General features: G+C 38.3%; 1 protein-coding gene and 1 non-coding gene across 2 annotated transcripts in view; one reads left to right on the top strand and one right to left on the bottom strand.

Annotated features, from left to right (window-relative positions):
- AGBL1 (AGBL carboxypeptidase 1) overlaps positions 1 to 27,547 on the bottom strand; it is a 700,107-nt gene that overhangs the window by 199,652 nt on the left and 472,908 nt on the right. The window lies entirely within an intron of this gene.
- Positions 3,986 to 4,092, top strand: LOC115861960 (U6 spliceosomal RNA). Its single transcript, XR_004042945.1, has one exon. It is a non-coding gene; the product is annotated as a U6 spliceosomal RNA (small nuclear RNA).

Here is a 27,547-nt window from a genome sequence, read left to right on the forward strand (position 1 = left end):
GGAGATCTCTCACATACAAACACTAAGAACTTAAAAAAACAAACTCATTTACCATTTATTTAGAACCACCTATTCAGCTGTACTAAGATAACACATGAAAGCAAAGCCATGACATTCATGCTATGCTATTATTCACGAAGTTAACAGATAATAATAACAATGAACAAACAACTTTATTGAGCATTTACTATGTCCAGTACTGTTCTGAGCCCTTTTACAAGCATTAACTCAGTGAATCCTTAACAAACTCCTATGAGGTAGATATTGTTACTGTATCCATTCCACAGAGAAGGAGATTTAGACCCATAGAACTGATACTTTATCCATGCCCTGCCAGCTAGTACATAATAGGGCCTCATAAATCACTTCTGACTTAACTACTCAACAAACAGCTTTATGTAGTCTAGGAGGAACCCTATTACATGGTGAGGTAGAAAGTGCATGGTTTTTGAAGTTAGATAAAAATTGGATTTGAATCCTGATTTTACTATTTTCTGACTGTGTGATCTTAGATATATGAACATTTGCCTTGATTTTCTCATTCATAAAAGAGATTATAATTCTTCCCTCCATATACTTAGATAAGTCATGACAGGAATATTTCAAAGTCCCCCAATATTGATCAGTAATAGCTCAATTTTTCTTTTATTCATCCTATAAAGATATTTAATATGACAGAATTCAATGTGGTCCTGAGGTCTTCATGTTTATAAAGTACATTTGACTTAAATGAAAAAGAATCAATTGTTGAATATTATATTTTAAGAAACAGATTTTCCATCCAAAGAACAGTGATCAAGAAGACAGGGATGTGATAGTAAAAATTTGAAAAGACTGGCCAAAAGTATCCCAAGGCAAAAAAAGTTCCAAGCCAGGAAATTGTAAGTGTCACAAAAGAATTTCTAGGTAAAAGAATAAAGAAATGTGTAAGGTCCTCAAGTTTATTTTTTTAATTTATTTTTTGTTTTTTTAACATCTTTATTGGAGTATTATTGCTTTACAATGGTGTGTTAGTTTCTGCTTTATAACAAAGTGAATCAGTTATACATATACATATGTTCCCATATCTCTTCCCACTTCCGTCTCCCTCCCTCCCACCCTCCCTATCCCAACCCTCTAGGTGGTCACAAAGCACCGAGCTGATCTCCCTGTGCTATGCAGCTGCTTCCCACTAGCTATCTATTTTACGTTTGGTAGTGTATATATGTCCATGCCACTCTCTCACTTTGTCCCAGCTTGTTTTAGCTGTTTAAAAATGTGATTTGCTGCATGTTTGGACACCTGTTTTCCTGAAGAAAGGAGACATTACTTCAGAATTAAGTGAAGTCTGTTGTTCCATGAACAACAGCAGTGGGAAGGGAAAGACGTGTTTAACAAGTTATTTTCCTTAGGTCAATGGAAAAGAGCACTTTTTACAGAGAGAGAAAAATCTCAGTCTCTTTCCATGTGCCACAGCTCTGAGGGCTGATACTTTTCTTCTGCCCATTTTCCTGGCTGCTTTTCTTCATTCTGGAAGGGCTGTCTTGGTCACACCCTCCTCCTCAGTCAGAAGCAGGAGGCCTCCTCTTACATGTGTTACCCCAGCATCCAGCTGAACAGACAACAGTCCAAAAGAAGGAAGAGTCCTGGCGGAAATAAATCTCACAGCATGCACCATATTGCCAGGTCAGGGGCAATTTCTTCATACAAGTCAACTTCTGTACAACAGCAGACAAAATGATAGTGTTTTCATAATGCAAAAATAGTCCCATATCTCCGATATTGGTCTGTTTATTTCAGCCAATGGTTGGTATTATAAAATGACTATTCTAGAAGACCTTGAATCATGGAACTTATACCATTTATTGGCTGTGGGGTCTTGGGTAACACTTACTCTATTTCACCCTCTACTATCAATCTCACTTGAGTACTCTATACTTTTTACTCTCACACAGTATCAAAAACATTTGTTTATCCAGGAGCTTCCCTGGTGGCTAAGTGGTTGAGAGTCCACCTGCTGATGCAGGGGACACGGGCTCGTGCCCCGGTCCGGGAGGATCCCACATGCCGCGGAGCGGCTGGGCCCGTGAGCTATGGCCGCTGAGCCTGCGCGTCCGGAGCCTGTGCTTCACAACGGGAGAGGCCACAACAGTGAGAGGCCCGCGTACCGCAAAAACAAAAAACAAAAAAAACAAAAAAAAACATTTGTTTATCCAAACGGCCTCCTCTTACCTCCCACACCCAGCCTGGAGTGAAATCCTCAAAGGCAAGGACTGAGCAGTATCTGTTTTTTTACATCCCTGGCATGGAATACATAGCCTGTCATATGGCATGTCGTCCATATATTAAAAATGGATAAGTAATGGTTATAAATGGGTGGGTATAGAAAGGCATGGACGGAGTGTCTCTTGGATATTTATTATATTTGTTAAGTGAAACTTCATTTCTCTGAGTAACGAATAGAGGAATGCCTTTAAATTATGTTCTCCCATTGTTAAAGGTCATGAGCATTTTTTTAAATTCTTATTTTATTTTTGCTCCAGGAGGTGCATTCACTCCCTGGATATGTTTGGGGAAACAGGTGGATAAAATTTAGAAATTCTGTTATATACTTTGGTCACTTACCATGTACTCACAGCAGCAAGGCTTTGGGTTAGTTTAAAAGTGCATCTTAATAAAACAGAGACCCAATTTTCCTCTCCCCCAGCTTAGTTGTGTTAATTCGGCTTTGCTTGTCACAGCCGATGACAGAAAGCCTGACTATAGTGGCTTAAACATAAATAGAGCTTTATTTTCTGCATATTATAAGTTTTGGTGGGTATGAAGTTCGTGGCATTATTTCAGTGTCTTAACAAAATCAGGGTCACTTTATCTGCCATTCTCCTGGTTTTCTCAACATGACTACAAGATGGCTGCTGTAGCTCCAGCCAGCACATCATCATTCAAGGAGGGAGAAAGAGAAAGTGGGGGGGAGGAGGTGACAGCATATTCTTGCTTACACTTTATTGGCCAGAACTGTGTATTATAATAAAGCAAACTCCAGCTCTACAATGGTCTGGTAAATGAATATTTTAGTTTGTTCATCCTCTTTAATAAAGACATGTAAGACAGAAGAGTGTTAGAAACAAGCGTTGGGTGAGCCAACAATGTCTGTCATATCAATATTCAGTTACCAATGCTGCCAGAAAGTACAGGTGCCTATCTTTTCATCACATTGGTAAGCAAAACTCACTAGCACAATTCTTTATATATATATACACACACATTAACTTTTCTTGATAATCTACCCCAAAATAAGTCAAATTCATAAGTACATCTGAACCCAAAGTTGCCTACCAACCTCATCCTCACTTAATTTTTAAATATTAATATAGGAAGAATATTTGTATTATTATAGAAAATTACTTATTTTAATATTTATGTTATTGCAGAAAATTACATATTGGTAAGACATACACAGAATCCACAAAAGATAAGTTTATAAAGCATGAATACTGATAACTGGTGAGCAAAAGAGGAAAAATAATTTAAAAACAAACGTGGAAAAATGTTCTTATTACCTAAATAAAAATGCCTCTTACACCCAGCATATTGGTAGATATATATATTCAGATTTGTAATATTTAGTGCTGACTCATGATAAAAGCTGGCACATATCCAAATACATGACTATGTGACATGATAATATCACTTCTGGGAACTTTTCCTAAGGAACTGATTCTAAATAAAAGTGAAGCCATATGTACAAACTGTATATTATATCAAGGTTATATATAATAATTAAAATTTGAGAGAAATAAAAGTCTAAATATCTAATAAGGAAAAAATGACTAAGGAAATTATAATGGAATAAATTTTATGACATATAATGAAGTCACTAAATGATAATTATACAACAATTTAACAATATGGAATATGTTTATGATTTAATGATAGGTGTGAAAAGCAAAATCCAAAGCACATAATGATGTGATTTCTGGTGAAGACTTAGAAATGAAAATTCCTCATGCTCGCTTTGGCAGCACATATACTAAAATTGGAACAATACAGAGAAGATTAGCATGGTCCCTGCACAAGGATGACACGCAAATATGTGAAGCATTTCATATTTTATTTTACCAGGGGAAGGGATAGATTGGGAGTTTGGGATTGACATGCACACACTGCTATATTTAAAATAGATAATCAACAAGGACCTACTGTATAGCACAGGGAACTTTGCTCAATATTATGTTACAGCTTAAATGGGAAAAGAATTTGAAAAAGAACAAATACATGAATATGTGTAACTGGATCACTTTGCTGTACACCTGAAACTAACACAACATTGTTAATCAGCTACACTCCAATATAAAATAAAAAGTTTAAAAAAAGCCATTAAAAAAAAAACCCTCACATACACTTTCAGACACCATTGCTAAGATTTGCCAATATTACACAAACATTTGGGGGAGGGGGCTCTATAATATCAATAAAACATCCATGTAAGAAATACTTTTTAAAGTTATTGCTCCCTAGAAAAATGTTTAAAAAGCTATATGCAGTATGCCAATAAACTATTCTAATTCCATTTAGCAGTTGTAAGATCTTCTCTTTATCTTTTATATTCTGAAGTATATTTAGATTTATTTCTTTTATGTGTAATTCAGTGACACTAAAGATTGGTGTCTTTCATTTGTTCTAGAAAAGTGTCACCCATTATCTCTTGTAATAATTTATCACCCCCATTCCCTATCTCCTCAATAACTCTTAGCTCTACTTTCATATTTTTATTTCTTTCTATCACTGTGATTCTGAATATTTTATATAAATATTCCACTTTAATAATTCTCTCTCCAGCTTCATTGAACCGTCTCTTTAACTCATCCATCTCAAAAACTGTCTCTAAAACACGAAAAACACAGTTATTTATATTCTCTACTTGATTATTCTTGAATATAGTCTTTGCGTGCATCATTTGTTGGTTTGATTTTTCTGTTTAATGTCAATAATGTAGACTTGTTTGCTCAAATATTTTATGATTTTTCAAAATTTCTAAATTTATATTTCTTTTCATTCAAAGAAAGTCTTTGTGGATTGATTTTAATGCTCTTGCCTCCAGAAAGAACTTGTGTTTTCCTCCCCTGGGCACTTGGGGACAACAAATCAAGGACCATTATAGGCTGAGGTTTTGGCTTGAGGCCTTTTGGGCTACACTGTACCATTGAAATATGACTCCAAATCTGCTTGAAGGAGGGTTTGTGTTGAGAAATTATGAATAAAGACTTTTCCATTTTTTTCCTGCTCTACCCGAAGCAATGGCCAAGACAGTCAGGCAAACCCACTTACTTGCTTCACAGATTGTGGTTTCACTAGTTTACTGACTGCAAATGTCATTTTTGGAGGTTCTGGCTTTGTGTGATTAAGTCTTCAATTAGTCCTCACATCTTGCATGGGCCTCTCTTTGTGTCCAAAAACCCAAGTTATAAGTGGATAGGGATTAATATCTGCCCCAAAGACCTACAACAATGTCTGGCAAAGCCTATCTTTTTAACAAAACTAGGCTTCATTGAACACCCTCTATAAACATACACAGAGGGAAGACATTACACCTATGTAGAAATACTGCAGTTAAAAAGGGTGGCACTCAAAGGACATCAAACAAGTACATTTACTACCAGAAATGAGAAAAATCTGGGACATTTCTTGTTTATATTCTTGGAAAGAATCAAGAGTATATTGCATTGGTGAAAGTGTAGCAAAAGGCATGATGAGAGAATAAGAGCACAGAAGAAATTGTACTATTGAGACGGAAAGTACAATGTCTAAGTTAAAAGACATTGGAAAGAATTAACAAACTGATGCAGAAAATAAAATTCATTTTGCATAGGACAGCTTTGAGAAATTTTCCAATATCTCAAGGGAAAACTAGATAAACAAGACAAGTTAAATATATAAATAAGAACTGTAGAACAGATTCAGGCACTTGATCTTGGACCTTCTTGGACTTTCAGACTAGGTAGTATGGGAGTCATAACAGAAGTCAAGAAAAAGAAAAAGAGAGAAAAAAGCATGAAGAAAAGAAGAAAGAAATTCCTTACATTAAAAAAAAAATCTGAGTCTGCAGATCAAACAAGCTCATCAAATACATGTGTTATAATTAATGAAAAGGAACAAAGAAAGTATAAAGATCCCTATAAATAATCAAAATTAAATAGTAAAATTTGCTCACACCACTAAATACCAAAGACAATGAAGCAACAACGTACAGAATTGAGGAGAAAATACTGTGCCTGAAAAATGTTGTTTATGTGTGAGGGCCTTAGGAAGATAAACCCAAGGAAGAGAAGAATTAAACACAGACCACACATTGAGAAGGAAAATTTCAGAATTTCTTTTAAAATATTATTGTAATCCTATTATTTATAATAACCAATACATGAAAACAACCTAAGTATCTATCAATGAACGAATTGATAAAGAAAATATGATATAGATAAAGGTATAGATATAGATATATTAGGATAGTAGTCAACCACAAAACAGAAGGAAATCCTGCCATTTGCAACAACATGGATAGACCTTGAGTGCATTACGCTAAGTGAAATAAATCAGAGAAAGACAAATACTGTATGATCTTACTTATATGTGGAATCTGAAAAAAACAAACATTGATACAGAGAACATATTGGTGGTTGCTACAGGTGGGCGGGTGGAAGTTGGGCAAAATGGGTGAAGGTGGTCAAAAGTTACAAACTTACAACTGTAAAATAAGTCCTGGGGATGTAATGTGCAGCATAGTGACTATAGTTAATAATACGGTATCATATATTTGAAAGTTGCTAAGGTAGCAAATCTTAAAGGTTCTCATCACAAAAAAAGTTGTAACTATGTGTGGTGATGAATATTAACAAAACATGATGATCATTTCTCAATATATACATTTATCAGATCACTATGTTGTACAGCTGAAACTAATGTAATGTTATATGCCAATTATAACTCAATAAAAAGTGGGAAAATATTAGCATAACCCTAAAACCAAAAAACTGATCATTATAGCACATAAATAAAGCAGCAAGACAAATAATTAATTATACAGCATGGTCTAGAGAGTATTTTTCTAAGAATGACATGGGGTTGGTTTTATTAGGAAATCTACTAACAGAAATGTTAACACATAGAGATCAAAAGGCAGAAGAGAAAAGAGAACAACAACAAAAAAAAAAACCAGGACCTTCTGTATGCATCCGTTTCTAATACAAGTCTTAGTATATGAGCCCACAAGGCACTTACTAAACCTGAGAGGGCAGCATGGCATGGTAGGTGTAAACACAGGCCTGGAGCCCAGATTGCTAGGGCCTCAATCTCAGTGCTGTGCTAACTGTATGGCCATCAGGGAAATCATTTGACCTATCAGTGCCTAATTGTCTTATCTGTAGAGTGGGAATAATAATAATAATACCACTATCTATCTCATGGAGCTGCTGAGATAATTCAGTGAGTTAACATATATAAAAATTTAATTTAGTATGTGGCTCATTTCACATTATACAAGTATTTATTATTATCAATAATAATATCAAATGCCTATATAAAACCAAAAGTCAAAATTATACTTGGCATACCCAATCCTTACTAAAACTATGGTATACTCTCACTACTGTTATTTACTATTATTTGGCAGGTTCCAAACAATTCAATAAGATAAGAAAAAATGAGTCATACATATGGAAAGAAGGAATCACATTATTATTTGAAAACTGATTATGTACTAAAACAAACCAAAGGAATCAACTGAAACAGAAAATCTATTAGATATAAGGCAAGAGTTGAGTAAGTAGACAGGTAACAAATTAAATATACAAAAATCAATTTTCTTTCTATGAACCAGCAAAATAAATTAAGTATAATAAAAATTCCATTCACAATAGCAACACAACACTAAAATATTTAGGAATGGAATTAATAGTAAGTACTCTAAGGGTTATATGATAAATCCCAGGACTTTACCAAGAGATAACAGGTAAAATTTAAATAAATGAAGAAATATGCTGAATTCTGGGAAAGCAGTGACCAATAGCATGCAATATCAATTCTCCTCATATCAGTCTATAAAAGCGTAGAAATCAAAACAGCAATGGGGATTTTCAGACTTGGCAAACTAAATCCACTTTAGAAGAATACATGGCAAAAATATCCCAGAATAATTTTGGAATAAAGAGTAAAAATAATGAGGGTTTTCCTTTACAAATAGGCAAAAGATCTTACACATTTACAATAATTTGCTGTTATGGTACTGATGCAAAATATGGCAGCAGATCAAGGGAAGAATGCAGAAAGCACCAAAACCTTGGAATATGTGAAAGTTTGCATATGATAAAAGTGCCTTTCAATTCACCAGGAAATGGATTACGATAGAGCTAAAACAAAAACAACTGGTTAGTATTTGAAGTAAAACTCTTAACACAAATATAAAATTATTTAATTTTGATTAAAGAGTTAAATATAAATATTTAAAAATCAAGCAATAATAAAGAATAAAATACAGATTTATATGTTCTACCATCTCCAGACCAGGAGGTCTTTCAATGCATATCCCCAAAGAAGAAACCATAAAGGAAAATATTAGTGAGTGGATAAATAAAATATAAATATATCTAAATTGCCTAAAATATTACAAGTGAAACAACAAACTAAACATAATTTTAATAAAGGGACACATAACCTCACTTGATATAAAGTGCAAATTACTATAACAATAAAATATCATGATTTGCTTCTCAATTCAGGTTTAGCCTTGATCACTAAATTGTACTGATCTGCTGGTCCAAAGCTATAAAAAGGCACTATCATAGTCTGTTACCAATGAAGTACATATAGTTGCAGTATTTCCAAAGGACAATTTGAAAATATATTTCAAAAGCCTTAAGAATGTTTAAGTTCTTGGAGTTCATTCAAATTCCAGAAATCATTATTAAGAAAATAATCGTAAGATGAACAAGAAAGTCCTAAATGTGCACCAGTATATTACTAGTCAAATAAGCTTGAGTATATTCACATCATGGAATATTAATATTATGATGTGCTTTGAAGAGACAACACCATGGTGATAATTTCACAATAGAGTATTTTTTTAAGTATCTGTGGAATGCTTTAATTTCTTTTTTTTTAATTTTTTATTTTATATTAGAGTATAGTTGATTTACAATGTTGTGTTAGTTTCAGGTGTACAGCAAAGTGAATCAGTTATACATATACATACATCTATTTTTCTCCAGATTCTTTTCCCATATAGGTTACTGTATTACAGAGTATTGAGTAGAGTTCCCTGTGCTATAAGGTAGGTCCTTGTTGATTAACTATGTTATATATAGTAGTGTGTGTATGTTAATCCCAACCTCCTAATTTATCCCTCCTCTCACAACCTTTCCCCTTTGTTAAGCATAAATTTGTTCTCTAAGCCTGTGAGTCTGTTTCTGTTTTGTAAATAAGTTCATTTGATCATTTTTTAAGATTCCACATATAAGTGATATCATAGGACATTCGTATTTCACTGTCTGACTTACTTCACTTAGTATGATAAACTCTAGGTCTATCCATGTTGCTGCAAATGGCATTATTTAATTCAATATAGTATTACAAGCTATAAATCCACTACAGTGTAGTATACCCATTGTGATCCTAATTTTATTAAAAAATTTTTAAACAATTTACATGTACAAAAATGTTAAAAGTAGTTAGAAATGCATGATGATGAGGGTACCCACTTTAATTTTTTTCCTTGTTCGTTTTCCTTACTTTATTCTTAGTAATTGCTTTTTCACTCATATTTCCTTAAGCAATGCACCTAAGCCTGGAAAGAGTAGTATATCTGAATGAATATTATTTTATATGTGATTTTAAATTTATAAGTAAAATTAAAATTCATTTTAATAATTCTTTAGTTAAGTTAAAATTAAATCAAATATTTGAATTTAAATATTTAATTAGGACAAAAGGCAAAGAATAAAGCTGGTTAGTCACATCAACTTTCTTGAGTACCTGTTTCTTCCTTCACAAACATTACCTGGTATCCTGTAGATTCTCCTTAATTCCTTTAGGTCACGGAGCCTGTGCTTAATTTCATTTTGGGGTTAAACACCTTAAGGTCTAGTAAGAATATAGCAACAAGAAATCTACTCCCTTGGTATTGTCCCCAGAAACATTTTCAGAATCTTTACAAACTGCCGGCGTGAGTTGAGAGACAGTGACTTTTAGAGTTTTAAATGAGTTTGGAGAGGTTGTGAGATGAATTAAGTTTGTACATCCTTTGTCCTGACATGCACCCAGCAGAGAAGTTAAAACTGAGCCAATCCAGCCATGCAGATCTGTGAACTCTAATAGGTGGTAGAGAAGAAAGCGAGAAAGCCGGTGGGCGGGGCTCCTCGGCTTCCTTGCTTATCTAATGCTTTCACACTGAAGACCAAATCAATCGCGAAGCATGTTGATGTCTCTGCCAGACTCCATCTGATGGGCTCCTGTGTACAAAGCCCCTCTGTATCCATCCTTTCAGCCCCGGCTTCCTAATCCATTACTGACAATTGTTTCCTTAGTAACTGCAAAAAGGCCCTATATTCATGGAAACAGCAGGGCTGAAGGTGTGGGCTGGATTTCAAATGTGTCCTTTATTTCTATGCTGGACCTTCCCTGGGTCTTTTATTGGTAAATGTGTGCTTAAGCCATGAATGACACAGCAGACAGCTAAGTCCTCTGTGATTGCCTTTCCATGTCTTTCTGGACCACGCATATGAGAGTAAATATGAATCAGAGACTGTATCTTAGACAGCCTAGAATTTGAGCAGAGAGGAATCTTAGCAAGCTTAACTCTCTGTTTTACAGATGCATAAACTGACAATGCCTTATACAAGGTTATGTAGCTAAGTGCCAGTAGAAATGGGCTTAAAATAAATGTTCCCCTGACACTAATCAAATGTCCATGTCAATACACAAGGCTTCAAACTTCACATTCCTGTTTAATAAAAGATTTGGAGTTCATCTTTTCTTAGAGGTTATGTGCCTCTATAAGTCTTACCTTTCAGCAGGAATAAGCACAAGCCCAATCATAAGCAATTAGGTTGTCACCTTCCTTCTCTATTTCCACCCACTGTCCCTGGCACTCATCTTCCCTGGCCCTTTGATCCCTTAGCTCTGCCCTTCGTTCCTGAAACCTGCCTAGCCCACCTTATGATGACTAGCTGCAACAATCTCTCTAGCCCTGGGTCCCTAGAGGTGCTCTGAGATCTAGTTTTGAATTTTCCTTCTAGTGTCACAGATTGGCGGGGAGGGTGGGAGAAGGTCCCCTGCCTCTGTCTAAGAGTTATATACAATATTTTGAGAAACTTGTCTGAAAAAGACAATGACCAATCAGAACAGATGCTGGTCATAGCAATGGAGCAGAGTTCTGCTTTGCCAGGTTTGTATCCTGTGGTTTCTGAATCTTGATATGGTCCTGGAGGAATATGGAAGAGGAGTGAGGGAGAACACAATAGTGAAGGGGTGGGTGGGAGTTTCACCTGGAGGGCATAAGCAGTGGCTATTAATGCACAGATGTGAAAGTATTTCAATTCCCTACACAGTGGAATACCAATCCTAACCCTTATCCAGGTATCCAGGCTCTACACCAGTCCGTCCAAGTACACCCAGTCTCCCTGTCTGGTGAGGGGCATGGGACACAAACCAAAACTATTTTCAAAAGGTGAAATAACATTAAGATGAAACTGCAGCTCCCAATTTTCCATAAATATAGCTTCTCCCAGGAGAGTGGCCCACCAGACATGCCTTCACTAGTCACGTTGGATGGCCAGTGGCTTTGGGAGGGTAAGAGCACCATAGCAATATTCAAGTCCAGCACTTCTCAAAGTGTGGTCCCCAGATTAGTGTTTGCCTGTGAAACGTTTGTCAACACTTATCTGTGATGAAATAAGAGACCTGAGACTGAATATAAATCAATCATGTGACTAAGTACACATGTTTATTTCATCTGATTGTTTTTTTCCAAGGGAGCACTGTGATTGTGCTTATTTCTATTCTGGTACAAGTTTCCTATATCTTTGCAGCAACCGATGAATCAACAGTTCAGGGACCAGACAGTTTGTGTAGTACTGCTCCAGAATAAGCTCCCCAACAAGGCCTCGGCTTTGAACAATGCAAAAGGAATATTTTGGGAGTCAACTCTCTGGGATCTGAATCTCAATTCTGCCACTTCTTATCCCAATGACCATGTTCAAGTTATGTAACATCTTTGAATTCAAGTTCTTCCTTAAAATGGGAAAATATTATATATCACTTAAGTGTTTCTATGAATATTAAATGAGATATAATGTGCACATGTGCTATACAGATGCACAGAGTAGATGCTCCATAAATGTGAATTTCAGGCATTTTTTTCTACATGCACTATTACACACACGGGCCTAGAAATCTGTATAAATCACATTTATACATAACATATACATGTATGTATGTCCTTAAAACCTAAAAATAGAGTTACCATATGATCCAGTGATCCCAATCCTGGGCATATATCTGGAGGAAACTCTATTTTGAAAAGATACATGCACCCCAGTGTTCTTGGAAGAACTATTTACAATAGCCAAGACATTGGAAGCTACCTAAATGTCCATTGACAGGTGACTGAATAAAGAAGACGTGAAATATATACATACATATATATATATATATATATATATAATGGAATATTACTCAGTCCCAAAAAAGAATGAAATATTGCCATTTGCAGCAACATGAATGGACCTAGAGACTGTCATACTAAGTGAAGGAAGTCAGAAAGAGAAAGACAAATACCATGTGATATCACTTATATATAGAATTTTTTTTAATGATACAATTGAACTTACTTACAAAACAGAAATAGACTCACAGAAATAGAAAACAAACTTGTAGTTACCAAAGGGGAAAGGTGGAGAAAGGATAAATTAGGAGTTTGGGATTAACAGATACATACTACTACATATAAAATAGATAACCAACAAGGGCCTACTGTATAGGTAGGTATAGTACACTGAACTATAGTCATTATCTTGTAATAATCTATAAGGGAAAAGAATCTGAAAAAATATTATATATATATAAAGTGATTTAGTTATATATAACTGAATCACTTTGCTGTACACCTGAAAATAACACAACTTTGTAAATCAACTATACTTTAATTTTTAAAAATGTATGTACGTATACATATATAAATGTCACTCATCTTTGATCAATTTTCATTTTCTTTCTTCTTTATTTTCTTCCAATTTAACCTGGTCAATCTGTTGTGGATAAAAAACAAAGAGGCAAAGTATTGAGCACTGGCATTCAAGAGAAGCTAGAGCTTTTATCCATCTACATAAGTAAAGTTTCGAATGAACTGAGAGAGAAGAATCATATTCCTGGTGTACAGAAACACCTCAGAGATATTGCAGGTCCAGTTCAGACCACTGCAAAAAAGTGAATATCAAGATAAAGTGAATCATACAAATTATTTTGTTTCCCAGTGCATATAAAAGTTATGTTTAGGGCTTCCCTGGTGGCGCAGTGGTTGAGAATCTGCCTGCTAATGCAGGGGACACGGGTTCGGGCCCTGGTCTGGGAGGATCCCACATGCCACGGAGCAACTAGGCCCGTGAGCCACAACTACTGAGCCTGCGTGTCTGGAGCCTGTGCTCCGCAACAGGAGAGGCCACGATAGTGAGAGACCCGCGCACCGCGGTGAAGAGTGGCCCCCTGCTTGCCCCAACTAGAGAAAGCCCTTGCACAGAAACGAAGACCCAACACAGCAAAAATAAATAAATAAATTAGTAAACTCCTACCCCTAACATCTCCTTTAAAAAAAAAAAAAAGTTATGTTTACACTATAGTGTTGTCTATCATGTGTTTTGGGGGAGGTGAAATTTCTTCCTTACCCTTCTGGAGTTCTTTTGGTTGGTCTAATGATTAAATTGACACAGACAGACTAACAGGAGGAAAAAAAAAAGTTTGTATTCACAGAGGGCTCATGAAAATGGGACCCCTGAAAGTGACCAAAACGGGCTGTTTATGTGTCATTTTTAGACAAAGAAACAATTATTTGTGAAGATTTAAGAAAACAAAGGTGCTTCTACTTGGAGCATCAGACTAATCAAGACGTAACAAAGTTTGTTTACACAGTTTTCTTAGCCTTGAATTCCCTAATTCTGGTGATAAGGATGCTTTCTATACTCCTGGTATAGGGAAAATACCTTCACATGGGAGATTTATTTCCTGCTTTTAGGGAGAAAGACGGGGATCAGAGTGTTTTTTAGTATCTTTTTACCTCCACAGGGTGTTTCCCAAGTTACTCTAATTCAAAATAATCAATAAACCATTGAGTCATATTTTGGGGTGGCCTTCCCTGGGCCCCAACAGAGTGCAATGGCATTATGTCTTTAAAACACAAATGTGCATACCTTAATTTAAAAATACTTTATGCTAGAGAAATGCAAATCAAAACTACAGTGAGGTACCACTTCACACCGGTTAGAATGGGCATCATCAGAAAATCTACAAACAACAAATGCTGGAGAGGGTGTGGAGAAAAGGGAACCCTCTTGCACTGTTGGTGGGAATGTAAATTGATATAGCCACTATGGAGAACAGTATGGAGGTTCCTTAAAAAACTAAAAATAGAATTACCACATGACCCAGCAATCCCACTACTGGGCATATATACCCAGAGAAAACCATAATTCAAAAAGACACATGAACCCCAGTGTTCACTGCAGCTCTATTTACAATAGCCAGGTCATGGAAGCAACCTAAATGCCCACTGACAGACGAATGGATAAAGAAGATGTGGTACCCATATACAATGGAATATTACTCAGCCATAAAAAAGAATGAAATTGGGACACTTGTAGAGACGTGGATGGACCTAGAGACTGTCATACAGAGTGAAGTAAGTCAGAAAGAGAAAAACAAATATCATATATTAACGCATATATGTGGAATCTCAAAAAATGGTACAGATGAACTGGTTTGCAGGGCAGAAATAGAGACACAGAGTAGAGAACAACCATATGGACACCAAGGGGGGAAAGCGGGGTGGGGGTGGGGGGTGGGATGAACTAGGTGATTGAGATTGACATGTATACACTGATGGAGAAAACCAATATAAGCAGGAAGAGGGATTAATATCCATTAGGGCCTGAAGATTTATATGTGGCTAGAAGTTGATGTTATGATCCAAAAGATATCATATAACCAAAAGTAATATAACAACTTTATATTCAATTCAGCAAATGAAGCCTGACCAAATGCAGAGAAAAATCATCATTTAGGGCTTAAAAGAAATGAGATTGCTGTGTAAAACTCTCATATTGAGTCAATCAGTAAATTAAGAAATAATGGTTAATTTTAGAATGTTTTAACTGAAAAATCAGTAAGAAAATTTTATTGACAGCATTGGATTATTAATACAATTAACCTTAAGGGAATAAAAAAAAGATTATGTCTTCATCCTTCTAGAACTTCACTCTGTTTTTCAGCAAATGACACCCACCCAATTGCAAATATATTTGAAAAGCTGATATGTGCAAATGTTGTTTTTTTAAAACATGTACGTAATGAGAATGCATGGAGAGATTTGTTTCTTTGGTAAATTTTTTCAAGAAAATTCTTTTTGCTGTGTGCAAAGCATTGACAGAATCCGTTGTCCAAAGCTTCAAGTCTAGGCCCCAGACAGTTTGGCCTTGAATATGCCTCTTGACCCAGAGGCAGGCAGGAAGCGCCTAGTCCACTGATACTTGGAGGTCTTTTTAGATGAAAATTAAGAAGCCACTCTCCTTCTATCCTGCTCACTGCCTAGAGTAGAGACTGACATTTTCTGCAGGGAATCCTCTCTTTCCTGTGGGTGTAAGTCTAAACAACTCTGGTTCTGCTCACCAGATAAAGGGAAGATGCTAAAACCGCATCAATCCAAGAGCTGCCGAGCGGTGACTGCAAACGGTATGCCTGTGGCTTTGTGATTCCCCAGGGTTCGCGTCTGTGTAGAAAGGCCTTCAGAATCCATGAGCAGAGAAGTAATAATAAGAGCAATAAAAACAGTAACAGAGCTGAACACCATCAGACTGTAATTGCTCTGGCATCAGAGCAAACAGTCCTCCCGTCGGCCCATGCGGCTTTGATACCCAACTGCTCAGGAGGGAACAGCTGGAAATCCCAGCAAGCAGGCTACATGTTAGCAGACTTTGTTCACTTCAAACGGGGAGAAATGTTTTATTTTTAATGGAACTCTTCCTGTCAGTCTTGTCTTCTTCCTTCCTGCCTCCAAACTCCTACAGCCATCTCGTTCTTGCATGAGGGGGAGTGTTCAGGTTACAGCCCGTTGATGGCAAAAGAACTGGGATGTGTCCTCAGGCAGAGAGACTTACAGGTTCAAGATGCAGCAGCAGGTAGCAGGAGATAGGCGCGTGCTGCTGAAATTCCAAAGAGAAGGCGGTGGATGCCATACTCAGGAGAGAGAACACATACTAGGCATGTAGCTGAGGATATATACCACATCCACCACCTTCAGGACTAGATCACAGAGTCCTGGACTTCAGCAGGGTCTTATTTTAAGAAAACTAAAAGTCTCCCTGCTTCAAATCATCTCCATTAATCTGACAATTACTCAGATGCCTCTTATTAATAACTTTAAAATAATATCCATTCATACATAAAATAACACCAAGTCTTAACATTGCTTATGAATGCCTCACTGCTATTTGGCCATTCAGTGGAGGTCTGGGGCTGACAGGAATGAGATACAGAGCAGGTCAATTCTGGAAAAAGAATCAGAAGTCTGGAAATCTTCAGGTTTTCTCTGAGCCTCTTGAGGGCAGGAGTTGGTAGGAGGGATTGGCAATAAACGAGGCAAGGAATTTTCTTCATTCAAAAAGAAAAATCCTGACTTCCTTCTGTCTTTATACACATTCTCCTTTGCTTTCTGTGTAATACAAACTGCCAACCTGGCCTGCTTGTACAAAAGGAACGTTACCATAACCCATTCATTGAATCCACACGATAATTGGGATTACATCCCAAACACCCTCCTCCAGATTTATTCATTGAATGCAATGAACTAGGTAGATCTCATGACTTCTAGCTCTTATGCCATAGAAGTTCAAATCAGAAATATTCTGTGAAATATGTAAATCGATATTTTAATCTTTATTCAAAGGCAAGTCTTTTTCTAGTCGACGTTGGTAGTGGATTGGAAACTCGAATGAGGCTGGGACTTGGAGAGGGAGGTACAGAGCATTGCTTCCTTCCAACTCATTTACTGCTATTTTGGGTACCTCCAGTGTTAGACGCAAGGAAAGGTCATACAGGAGAAAGATCCAGCCTCATATGGTGGGTGCAGTTACCCTCTGATGTGGAGGGCATCTGGGGGCAGATGTACAATTGCTGTTCTTTGGATTTTCCTATCAGGGGGTCTTCTCACTTTCTTGACAGATAGCTCTCCATTCCAGGTGGCTGCTTGAGAGCCTGCTACACAGTCCCTAGAGAGCATTTCCTTTCCCACATGGTGGCTGGTGTTTCTTTACCATTCCGGATGGCTCAGCTGGATGTGGCCTGAGGCGGCCCTTTGCTGTCTACCTCTTGCACAAGCCACTCATCTCTGAGTGTCTCCCTCTTGCACAAGCCACTCATCTCTGAGGAAACACACATGCATCCTTTGCCCAGAGAAATGATCCCAACCTAACTGGGTCTCTGACTCACCATCAAATACAGTTATTCAGCATATTGCTTTTCCTCTAGATTATGGGAATACAACCCCAATGCACTATGACTCCCAAACTCCAGGGGTCACATATCAGGCTATCCCAGTGATCTCAATGAAGCTAATCCTCCAGGCTTGAGGCAGGTAAGGGGAAATGGGGTGGAGTCCATGTGATTTTATCCAGATCAACTCTCTTTCTACTCTGGCCTCTTTCTACATTCTTGATCTGGCTAACGGGGTCAAAAGTCATGGATTGGATGGTAAATATTTCCTTTGAAAATTCCTATTTTTTTCAGCCACTCTTTTTAGTACTGGGTAGTATATATACCCGGAAACTTCAGAGGTAATTTTCACACCCAATTACACAATGGATCCACTCTAATACTTTGTATTTTCTATACAAGAGTATAGAAAGGGCTTTGCACTGATTTTCCCAGTCTCTTGCACAAACTTATTTATAAAAAATGTAGTATTTAATGATGTTGAAGACCGCAGGCTCTGATCAAATGGAAGCAAGATTATGATTTTTCAGGATGACTAGACAAACAATTGCTTATCTCTATTCCTCTAGCCATTGACTAAATGATTGTGCAGACAAATCCCAGTCCACAAAGCACTTGTAGATGTAGCTCATTTTAATTCTCCTTTTACTCTCTTTATCTCATATAATAAAAGATTGAGTTTTTAAAAAAAAACAATGATAATTGTGTGGACAAATATATGTGTAAATATTACATTTTAAAGCCTACACGCAATGACAATGTAGAGCACTTTGATCACCTCAAAGGAGAAGCCTTATTAATCATTCCCTTGGTTTCCAAACTAAGTTCCTTAGGTAGGACCAGCTCGTTCTTTCCCTACTCAGATAAACTGTGACCTTCTTGGGAAAGGGGTTATACCCTATGAATGTGTCTGTGCCTGGCCCCTCACTCAGACTCCGGGACTGATTAGACACTGATCAATATTTGCTGAGTAAAAAGTGAGGCTTCTACTGAATATCTTCTATCAGGCATTTTGCTGAGAACCTTCTAAGTATTATCTCCAATTCTCATCACAACCACATAAACGATGGTGTTAACATTTCCATTTTACTACCAAGACTAGAGCATAGAGCAATCACATATCCAGCCAAAAATCACACAGTTGGTAGTAGCAGACCTGGGATTTCAACCCATAAAATTGTCTGACTCTGAAGCCAAGTGTAACAACAACAATACCTTTCATGGTCAATTTAGGTATTAGGTTCTTCATTGATAGAAACACTGTAGGATTGCAACCGAGCAGGACCCTGTGGGGTCTTCCTGGGACAGACCACCCCCATGTCCTCTGCCTGCCTCTTGTCTATAGAGAAACTTTAGCCAAAGAGAAAATTCAATCAGAGAAGTAAGAAAATGCAAAAACAAAGGAAAATAGTCAAACAAGACAAAATAATAATAGTTTAGTCATTAAACAAAGTAAATAACCCTTAGTTCCTCCTCAAGGGCTACAGATAACATTCGGAGCCATATCCTGTGAGCTGTTTTGTAGATACTGAAACCCTGTCCCCAACCCCCAGTGGAAGAAGTTAACTACATGATGACCAACCTGTAGCCATGACATAACAACTGGCCTCAAGGAAATGGGAACAAACTGACCTTGGAACTGAAGACTAACTGTACTTACAACAATCAAGATGACACTGATCAGACTAACATGTGACCCAACTTCAAGATGACTGTTAGAGCCAACTGTGCTGTTCTGCACGTGGCCCCCTCCCTCTGCCTGTGCACCCCTGACACTCCCCTTTAAAAGCTCTTGCCCGCTGATTGGCAGTTAGGAGTTGGTTCTTGGACACAAGTCCACCTTCTCCCCAGGTTGCTGGCCTCCTGAATAAAGTAACCTTTCCCTTCCTACCAACACTTGTCTCTCAAGTATGGACTTTCCAGCAGTGAGCAGCCGAACCTGAGTTTGGTAACAAGGTGTGTTCCTGTTGGGTTCATTCATTGATTCGTTTGTTCATTCACTGTTTACTCTTTTAGACCTTCATCATACTGTTAGTGAGCACTGTGGTAGATTATTCAAGGCCCAATCCCACACAATAAAGTTACTTATTGTCAGCTTAGGCATAGGCTTGAGATCTCTTTTACCAGAAGGTCTGTAACCCTAATGTATCCCTTCCTACTTAGACACTGCGAAAATAATAAGAAAAATGCTATAAAATAGTCAGTGAAAAAAAGAGCAGTCTTCCTGTGAAATGATGTTAACTGCAAGACATGCAGTTCTGAGGTGAAATATGAAATTTCTGCCTAATAGAGTAAGAATTAGATGTCAAGACGGAGGCAAGATGTGTATTCTCTCTTTGGAGGGAGGTTTAAGGGAGAGGGTGGGGGATGGCATACTCTTTTGGTCAGCCCAGTCTCCAACAACTGTACAATCTGGCTCCCAGATGCCTCACTGCAGGTTGCAGCTACACGCTCTACATCTCAGCAAGCATCCATCCAGTTGGAAAAATAAAAGGCTGTTTTTCCTTACTTAGAGCCATCTTCAGTGTCTACCACCAACTACTTTGGAGCTTTCAGCTACCCTAGCTACTGAGGACAGAGAAAACAGGAAGCCCTCTCACCATGAGCACGGCCTTGCATGAAGCTATTGGTGACTATTTCCCCACCTCCTGCTCCAGTCTCTCTTCCTATATGTTGAAGTGGGGTGCAGTGCAAGGCATAGTAGGCTCAAATCTGACTTTTCTTAGTAAGCCCTGGGAACTTATCTGCTCAAGGGGGGCTTTTTTTTTGAATATGGAGTATGGAATGACTTGTACTGCAATCTGCTAGCTCCAATTCTCAGAAGAAAGTCCCAATCAAAATTCTGTTACACTAGCAATAAGAAGACCTGGATTATAATTCTGGTCCCATCAAAACCTTCCTGTGTGATTTGAGGCATTTCTACTTTCTCTTTAGACTTCAGTTACCACATTTGTAAGATACAGCTGGAAGTTGAGTTCTAATGGCCAATTCTAATACTCCTCCCCGTTCTAGCATTCCATGAGTCACCTCGCCCTGCCCACATGGAAAATTGCTCTCCTTAGTGTTTCTATGACCACATTTAAAAAATCAAACCCCAAACCCATGGCAAAATGATTAGATTATTAGTGGGGGTGATAAGGCAAAAGTCAGAAATATACTTCAGCCTATGACCTCTATCTATGGAGTTTCTGTAACCACACACCCACATAAGCTTTGAATTAAACAATCCTGGATAAGGTCAAGACTTATGATTCAAGGTAAGAGTAAGTCTACAAATGAGAAACACTGACTAGAACCAAATTCCAGGAGGCCTCAAGAGTTATAGTTATAAAATGGGACTCATAATCTCATTTTGTGAGAAGCTGTAAAAACTCAAATGAGATAAGAATAATTAGTGATAGAAGCATCTGGGATATTATTGAATCATATTATTTAGTCCAGGATCAGAACAGACCAATAGAGATGTCAGTATACGTTAGTCAGTAAAAACAAAAACAAAACAAAAAAACACTACTAGGGCTCATTCAGACTTAACAAATGCTAAGATTTAACAGTAATTCATTCAAAAATGTATAGTAAATTCCTTCCCAGTGCCAGACATTATTACATTGTTCTCAGGCTGAGGACACAGCCCCTCCCCCCTCAGGGAACCTGGTATAGAGAAGTTATGTTAATAATTGTTTTATTATAGTTTTGAAAGTGCTGTGACCAAAAAGCGCAGAATGCTATGAGAATACATTAAAGGGACTCTAATCCAACCTGGATAATTATACTGATCATGTTCTCTTATATATATATAAATATACTATATGACATATATATAAATATAAATATACTATAGACATATATATGCTATTTACATTTATAAACTAGATAGATACATAGATAGATAGATAGATAGGTAGATTGATAGAAATGACACAGAAATAGTAATAGTGATAAATCTTAATCTTAAACAATTCTAAAAAAGGTTAAGGTAAGATTATCTCTGAACCCCCAATAACCAGGTCCCCTGACCCTACGCCCAGGATGCTTCCCACCAGGACATCATAGCTGCTAGCTCACTGGAGGCCTTTGCTCCCTATTTCCCTTTGTGTTATATGCCCCAGGTCACTGGCCCATTTTATAAACCCAGAAGTAGGAGATTTAACAAAGATGTGTTTTTTTCTATGATATGGAGTCCAGGTCACCAACTTCAGTTTGGGCAGAACAAGACCACACACAGATGACACTGTGCTTACCCATATATAATGGAGTATTTCTGGAGGAAACTATTAACCATGAATCTGAAAAAGTGACCTCCATTTAGCAATAACACCAAGTCTTTCCTTGGCATTTTTATATCCTACTGTTAGTCACTTTTCCAACCCATGGGGCAATGGATTTCCACTCTAAATGTCACCTCTAGTCAATACGTATATATATATATATATATATATACACACACACACACACACACACACACACACCATATTTTATGCATCTCAGTAGCTTTACACAGGCATTGTGGTTCTGCCCTGAGGCTGGCTATAAATAAATTGACAGTCTGGTTTCCTACAAATGCTGTCAGAGAAGGTTCTTGTTGAATACTAATCACAAAGTCTCATGAAATGAGAGAAGCTTGTGTCAAGAAGCAGGAGGAAACCAGCATTTACTGAGGCTGGAAAACCAATTGGCCAGAGGAACTCAGTTGGCCTTTGGGGCTTGTACAGTTGGCCTTTGGGGCTTGTGCAGTTGGCCTTTGGGGCTTGTGCAGTTGGCTGTGTCCTAGCTCAGTTTCCCCTTCTCGAAATACTTCTGGGGACCAGAGAAAAGGCTGCCTAGGCCTTAGCGGAAGGGCTAGGATGGATAGTTGAGCATATCAGCAAAAGAAATCAAACTGATAAATGAGGAAGGTGAGGGTCTCAGAAGCAGCAACAGTCGGTATGAGAGGAACCAAGTGATCTTCAAAAGAAATAAGTTAAGGTTCAGGGAACCAACAAAAACTAGCAGAAAAATACCCAAACTCATCAAACAAAGACCTCCGTGACTTGAGCTATTACACTGAAAGTGCAAAAACGGGCCAGGCACCAAGCTTCGTGCTCTGTACGATATTCCACTACTTCTCTTAGTTGTATCTATAATATATAACACGATATGCATGATCTATTATACATTATATATGATGTATAACACATTACATAACATATATTTATATTTATAGCAGCCCAATGGGGGTAAGCATTTTGTCCCCATTTTATGGATGCTCAGGAAGGTGAACCAACTTGCCCATCATTTGAATTGTCCCCTCATCTTTCTGCCATATCATACTTCGGGCCTATAGGAATCTCTTGCTCCAGTCACACGACACCTAAGCCATAGGTTCCTCATGATGTTTATCCCAACCCGAGCCCCAGCTCCCTACTCAATGACCTCTCCTCCTAACTGTCCAAATTGTACACCTTCTTGCAGTATTTCCTGACCACTACAAGGTAACAGTGACTTTCCCTCTTGCCAGGAACAAGAATGACCATCACAGCAGCAGCAACTGCATTTCTTGAATATCTAAGAACACAAGTGCCCTTTCTAACTTTCCAAATGGTGTATGTTCTTTTTCTCAATATATATATGGACTTGATGGTAAGAGAGCGCCTCCTAAAAGTTAGATGTGTCCAGAATTGTACACAGTATAAGATGCTTCACAAATACGGGCGGGGAAGAAGAGGAGGAAAAAGAAAAAAAAAAAAAAAAGAAGAAGGGAAAATACTGATTATGTACCTCTCAATGTTAGTTTGAAGAAACTTAAACATTCTTTATTTTAATGTTTGTATATTTTCCACTGAATACTTACTAGTGAAGATGTAATTGCCCATATTGGTACTTAGAATCCAGCGTCAGTTGGCTACTCTGGTTTCTGTCTTCCAAATGTGTACTCAGTTATGCTCCAACTGCTGGGAAACAGTGGGAGGGCAAGCTGCTGATAGGTGCTCACAGTTCAAAGAAATATGAAAGGAAGGTTTGTTTGCATTCTCTGAACACCTGTACCTGCTGGCTCATGATTTTTCCAGGGAAGAATGCATTTCAGAGTTTGGGATCAGCCCCAGATTCGTCCCACCGGATACATTCGGAATGACTGTCAATTGATCCAATAAGCCCTTGCATCTGCACCCTGCCTGCACCTTCCCTTATGGATGAATGCATCACCTCTCCTGGTAGACTGTTAGTGGGAGTTTTGGTTAACACAAGCCACCGTCAACTGCTTTACTATAATGCTGCTCTGAAAAGGAAAAGCTGTTGAAAAGATGTTACATTCCAACAGAGCAAAACCAGATGAAAGAGAGTCGAGAGTGGCAATCTCTTGGTGCCTGTGGCTATATGAAGCTCCTGTCTGATTTTGATGGTTACTGGCATCATTAGTCAAGGGAAGGCTGTGTGTAAAGTTTATTTCTCCATGGCTGCCTGACTTGGCAGGGCCAGGTCATCAGGAAAGCCCTACCGTGAAGGGGACCAGGAGGTCAAAGACCACTGCCCACCCCCACCCCCCACCCAAAGGAGAGCTGCAGTGACACCTAGAGGAGAAGGCTTGAAATGGAAGGGGTCACCAAAAAGTTACCCTGACCCATACCATCTCCTACCCTCTAAAAATGTAAGTGGGTCCTACAGTGAAAGCAAAAAAAAAAAAAAAAGCCAATACAAAACCAAAACTAAAACCCTATGATGTGCTCTATAAAGCCTTGATCAGGGTCCTGGGACTAATGAACACCAAACATCATAAGCTATTTCTTTTCAAGGAAGAAACGCTAAATACAAGATCATGGGAAGCCAGCCCACCGATATGTTTTCGTTTGTTTTTTGGCCCACACATTTCTTTCCTAAATGAAATTACTCACCCATGTAATAAAAATTTGAAGACTTTACATTAAAATAGATATTTATCTTATATATTTGAAAAACAGGAAGATCTGAAAATGCATGTCTGCTTGCCAACAATTTGGTTGAGCTGTTGGCAGAGGGCTGGAGACTGCAAGAAAGGCATATATCTAGATGACCAAAGACCCCTACACAACATTTCCCCTCTCCCCTCCTTTTCACTCATTCATGTCATCTACTTGGCCCCTAGAGACATCTGAGCTGTGGCTCCGAAGAAAATGTTGGCGTTTGGATTATCAGCAAAACCCAGCAGTCATTCTGCCAATGATAAAATTTTCCCTATGAAAGGACTAATATTCTAACTGTGGTTTCCTCTTACCTCCGCTTTGGGACAAGCTTTTTATCAAACAGCTCACATTTATCGGTTCTAATCTGTTTTCATTTATAGCATAGACTAATTGCAGCTCCCTCATAAAGTAAGAGTTGGGAAATGCAGCTGAAAAAAAACTAAGCTCCAGGATTTAGTTTTGTTTTGCGTTCTGTCTCTGGGAGCCTCAGACACTGTCTGGTTCTGGCCCAAGGTGATGGCACTTATTCATCTGCAGCTGATGACCATCAAAAGGGAAAATCGGGCTTCCCTGGTGGCGCAGTGGTTGAGAGTCCGCCTGCCGATGCATGGGACACGGGTTCGTGCCCCGGTCCGGGAAGATCCCACATGCCGTGGAGCGGCTGGGCCCGTGAGCCATGGCCGCTGAGCCTGCACGTCCGGAGCCTGTGCTCCGCAACGGGAGAGGCCACAGCAGTGAGAGGCCCGCGCACCGCAAAAAAAAAAAAAAAAAAAGGGAAAATCAACCTGATGAAAGAAGTGTTTTAAATTAGTTCCTCCTCCCTCATACTCGATATGCCAGCATGCGTCTCTTCCATCTGGGAACCCAGACACCCCGTGGTCACTAGGGAAGCAGCAGAGGAAGGGTGAATCAACCCATTAGGGACAATAAGGTTAAAACCTTGGCACTTTTATTAGCTTTGATTTGTGTTGCTTCCAGGGCTCAAGTGCAGGGTTTATAAAAAAGCAGCAAGCAGTTAGAGATTGTGTACTGCTCCTCGCTATGTTTTATATCCGATGTCCGTAAAAGTTTTATTGGATTATTGGTAGGGTGTTTATTTGCCTGAACACCAAAAGTCCTGCTAGGCCTTGAGAATAATATAGAGAGAAGGGGCTTTGTGATATTACAGAATGTGGGAACAAGTGGTAGGTGGCAACGCTCTGGGTGGCAGGGAAAGGAGAAATGAGCAGTCGCTAAAGTGCACTGTGTATGGACCATAATTTAAGATGAGGTCACTGAACAGACGTGGAGGGAGCCCACCAAGCCAGCGCTAACTATTCCTTATTTGTGAATCATGGACCCCTGGGATATTTGTGATGATTTAACTCATTTGGTTTGCAATTGAGGGGGATTATGTGAAAAGGCCACTTGGCAATATTCCAATTGGTTGATGGGGGAACGAGCCTTTAATAAAAATAAAATGAAAATACATTCTCATGGATAAACTTTTGTAGGCTCTACACCAAGGATTCTCTACCTCAGCACTTTTGACATGTGGGCTGGAAAATTCTTTGTTGTGAGGACTGTCCTGTACATTGCAAGGTGTTTAGCAACATCTCTGGCCTCCACCTGCTAGATGCCAGTAATATACCTACCTAGTGAGGACAGCCCCAAATGTCTCTAGATAGGGCCAAATGTCCATGGCGTTGAAGAGTCGGGTGAGGGGCAAAATTTTACCCTGTTTAGACTTCTGCTTTACACAAACTAAAGTGTGTGTGTGTGTGTGTGTGTGTATGCGCGTGTGCACATGCTGGGGAGATTTAATGCAGTTACTCATAAAATTCAGAGAGAAAACTCCAAACACAAGAATTATAATTAATTCCCTCAAAATGAGTCTCAGAATGGGGTCCCAGAAATTAAAGTTGGGAGATTTTTAAGAAAGGAAAGCAAATAAGCAGTCAATAGAGCACTAGCTGTAGGTAAATCTTACCCCCAAAAAGGCTTCCATCTACAACCTGAGCTGTGAAATACGAAGCACTTACACTGCATCCCAGGGTGTTTACATTGATCCCGAGACAACATCTTTCTAGAAGTTCTAAGCCAAGAAGGATAAAAACCTCCAGTAGCCAGAAAACGTTTTTGTTTTTGTTTTCATTTTGCCTTACAACATTAAAGCTTGGTTCATATCTTCAGATCTTCAACAACAACAAAATTAAGAGGCAGAGTCCCTTATGTTTCTCTGTAAGAACCACAGAAGTGGGCATTGATTTTGTCCCCTTTTTCACTAAGTGGAGTATGTCACAGCTACTAAAATCTCCCGGGTTGCTTGAGTTGAACAAGACACGTGGGGAAACTGGTTTCCTCTAAATATTTTCTGTCAATCTTTTGACTCAAAATAACATTTAAACTGGAAGTGCACTTTGGTTTAAGCACAGGTGTCCAAGTTACTCTTATGGCAGAGGTTTCTCTTTTATCATATCGGGGAAAAAATGGGGAAAGATAGTGAAGATCAGCCATTTGTTAGACTATCTCACACAATGAAACTGTTCTAAGCAATTAGAGTACAACTGAGTCAGGGAATATCAATTTCCATGAAGGTGTCTACGAAATTCTCCAAATGTGATCCATGTAGAGCCCACACCAGAGCCATGGGATGACACTGGTTAAAAATAGATAATCCCGGGCCCCACCACCAGATCCACCAAATCAGGAACCCCAACGCTGTGGTCTGATGAGATGCATTTTTATCAAGATAATTTTATGCTCATTAAAATGTGAAAGCTACTTAATTGGGTTGTAGGTTGGAGGAACATAGGAAAGATAGGAAAGGGAGTCTTGAAGATACTTGAGTGAATAATACCAGAATTTCCTTCTCAGAAGCAAGCCGATTTGAGGATTTGAACCAAGAAGTGCTAGGGGATTCACTA

Source organism: Globicephala melas, chromosome 2 (genome assembly GCF_963455315.2).
Source record: "Globicephala melas chromosome 2, mGloMel1.2, whole genome shotgun sequence".
NCBI lineage: Eukaryota > Metazoa > Chordata > Mammalia > Artiodactyla > Delphinidae > Globicephala > Globicephala melas.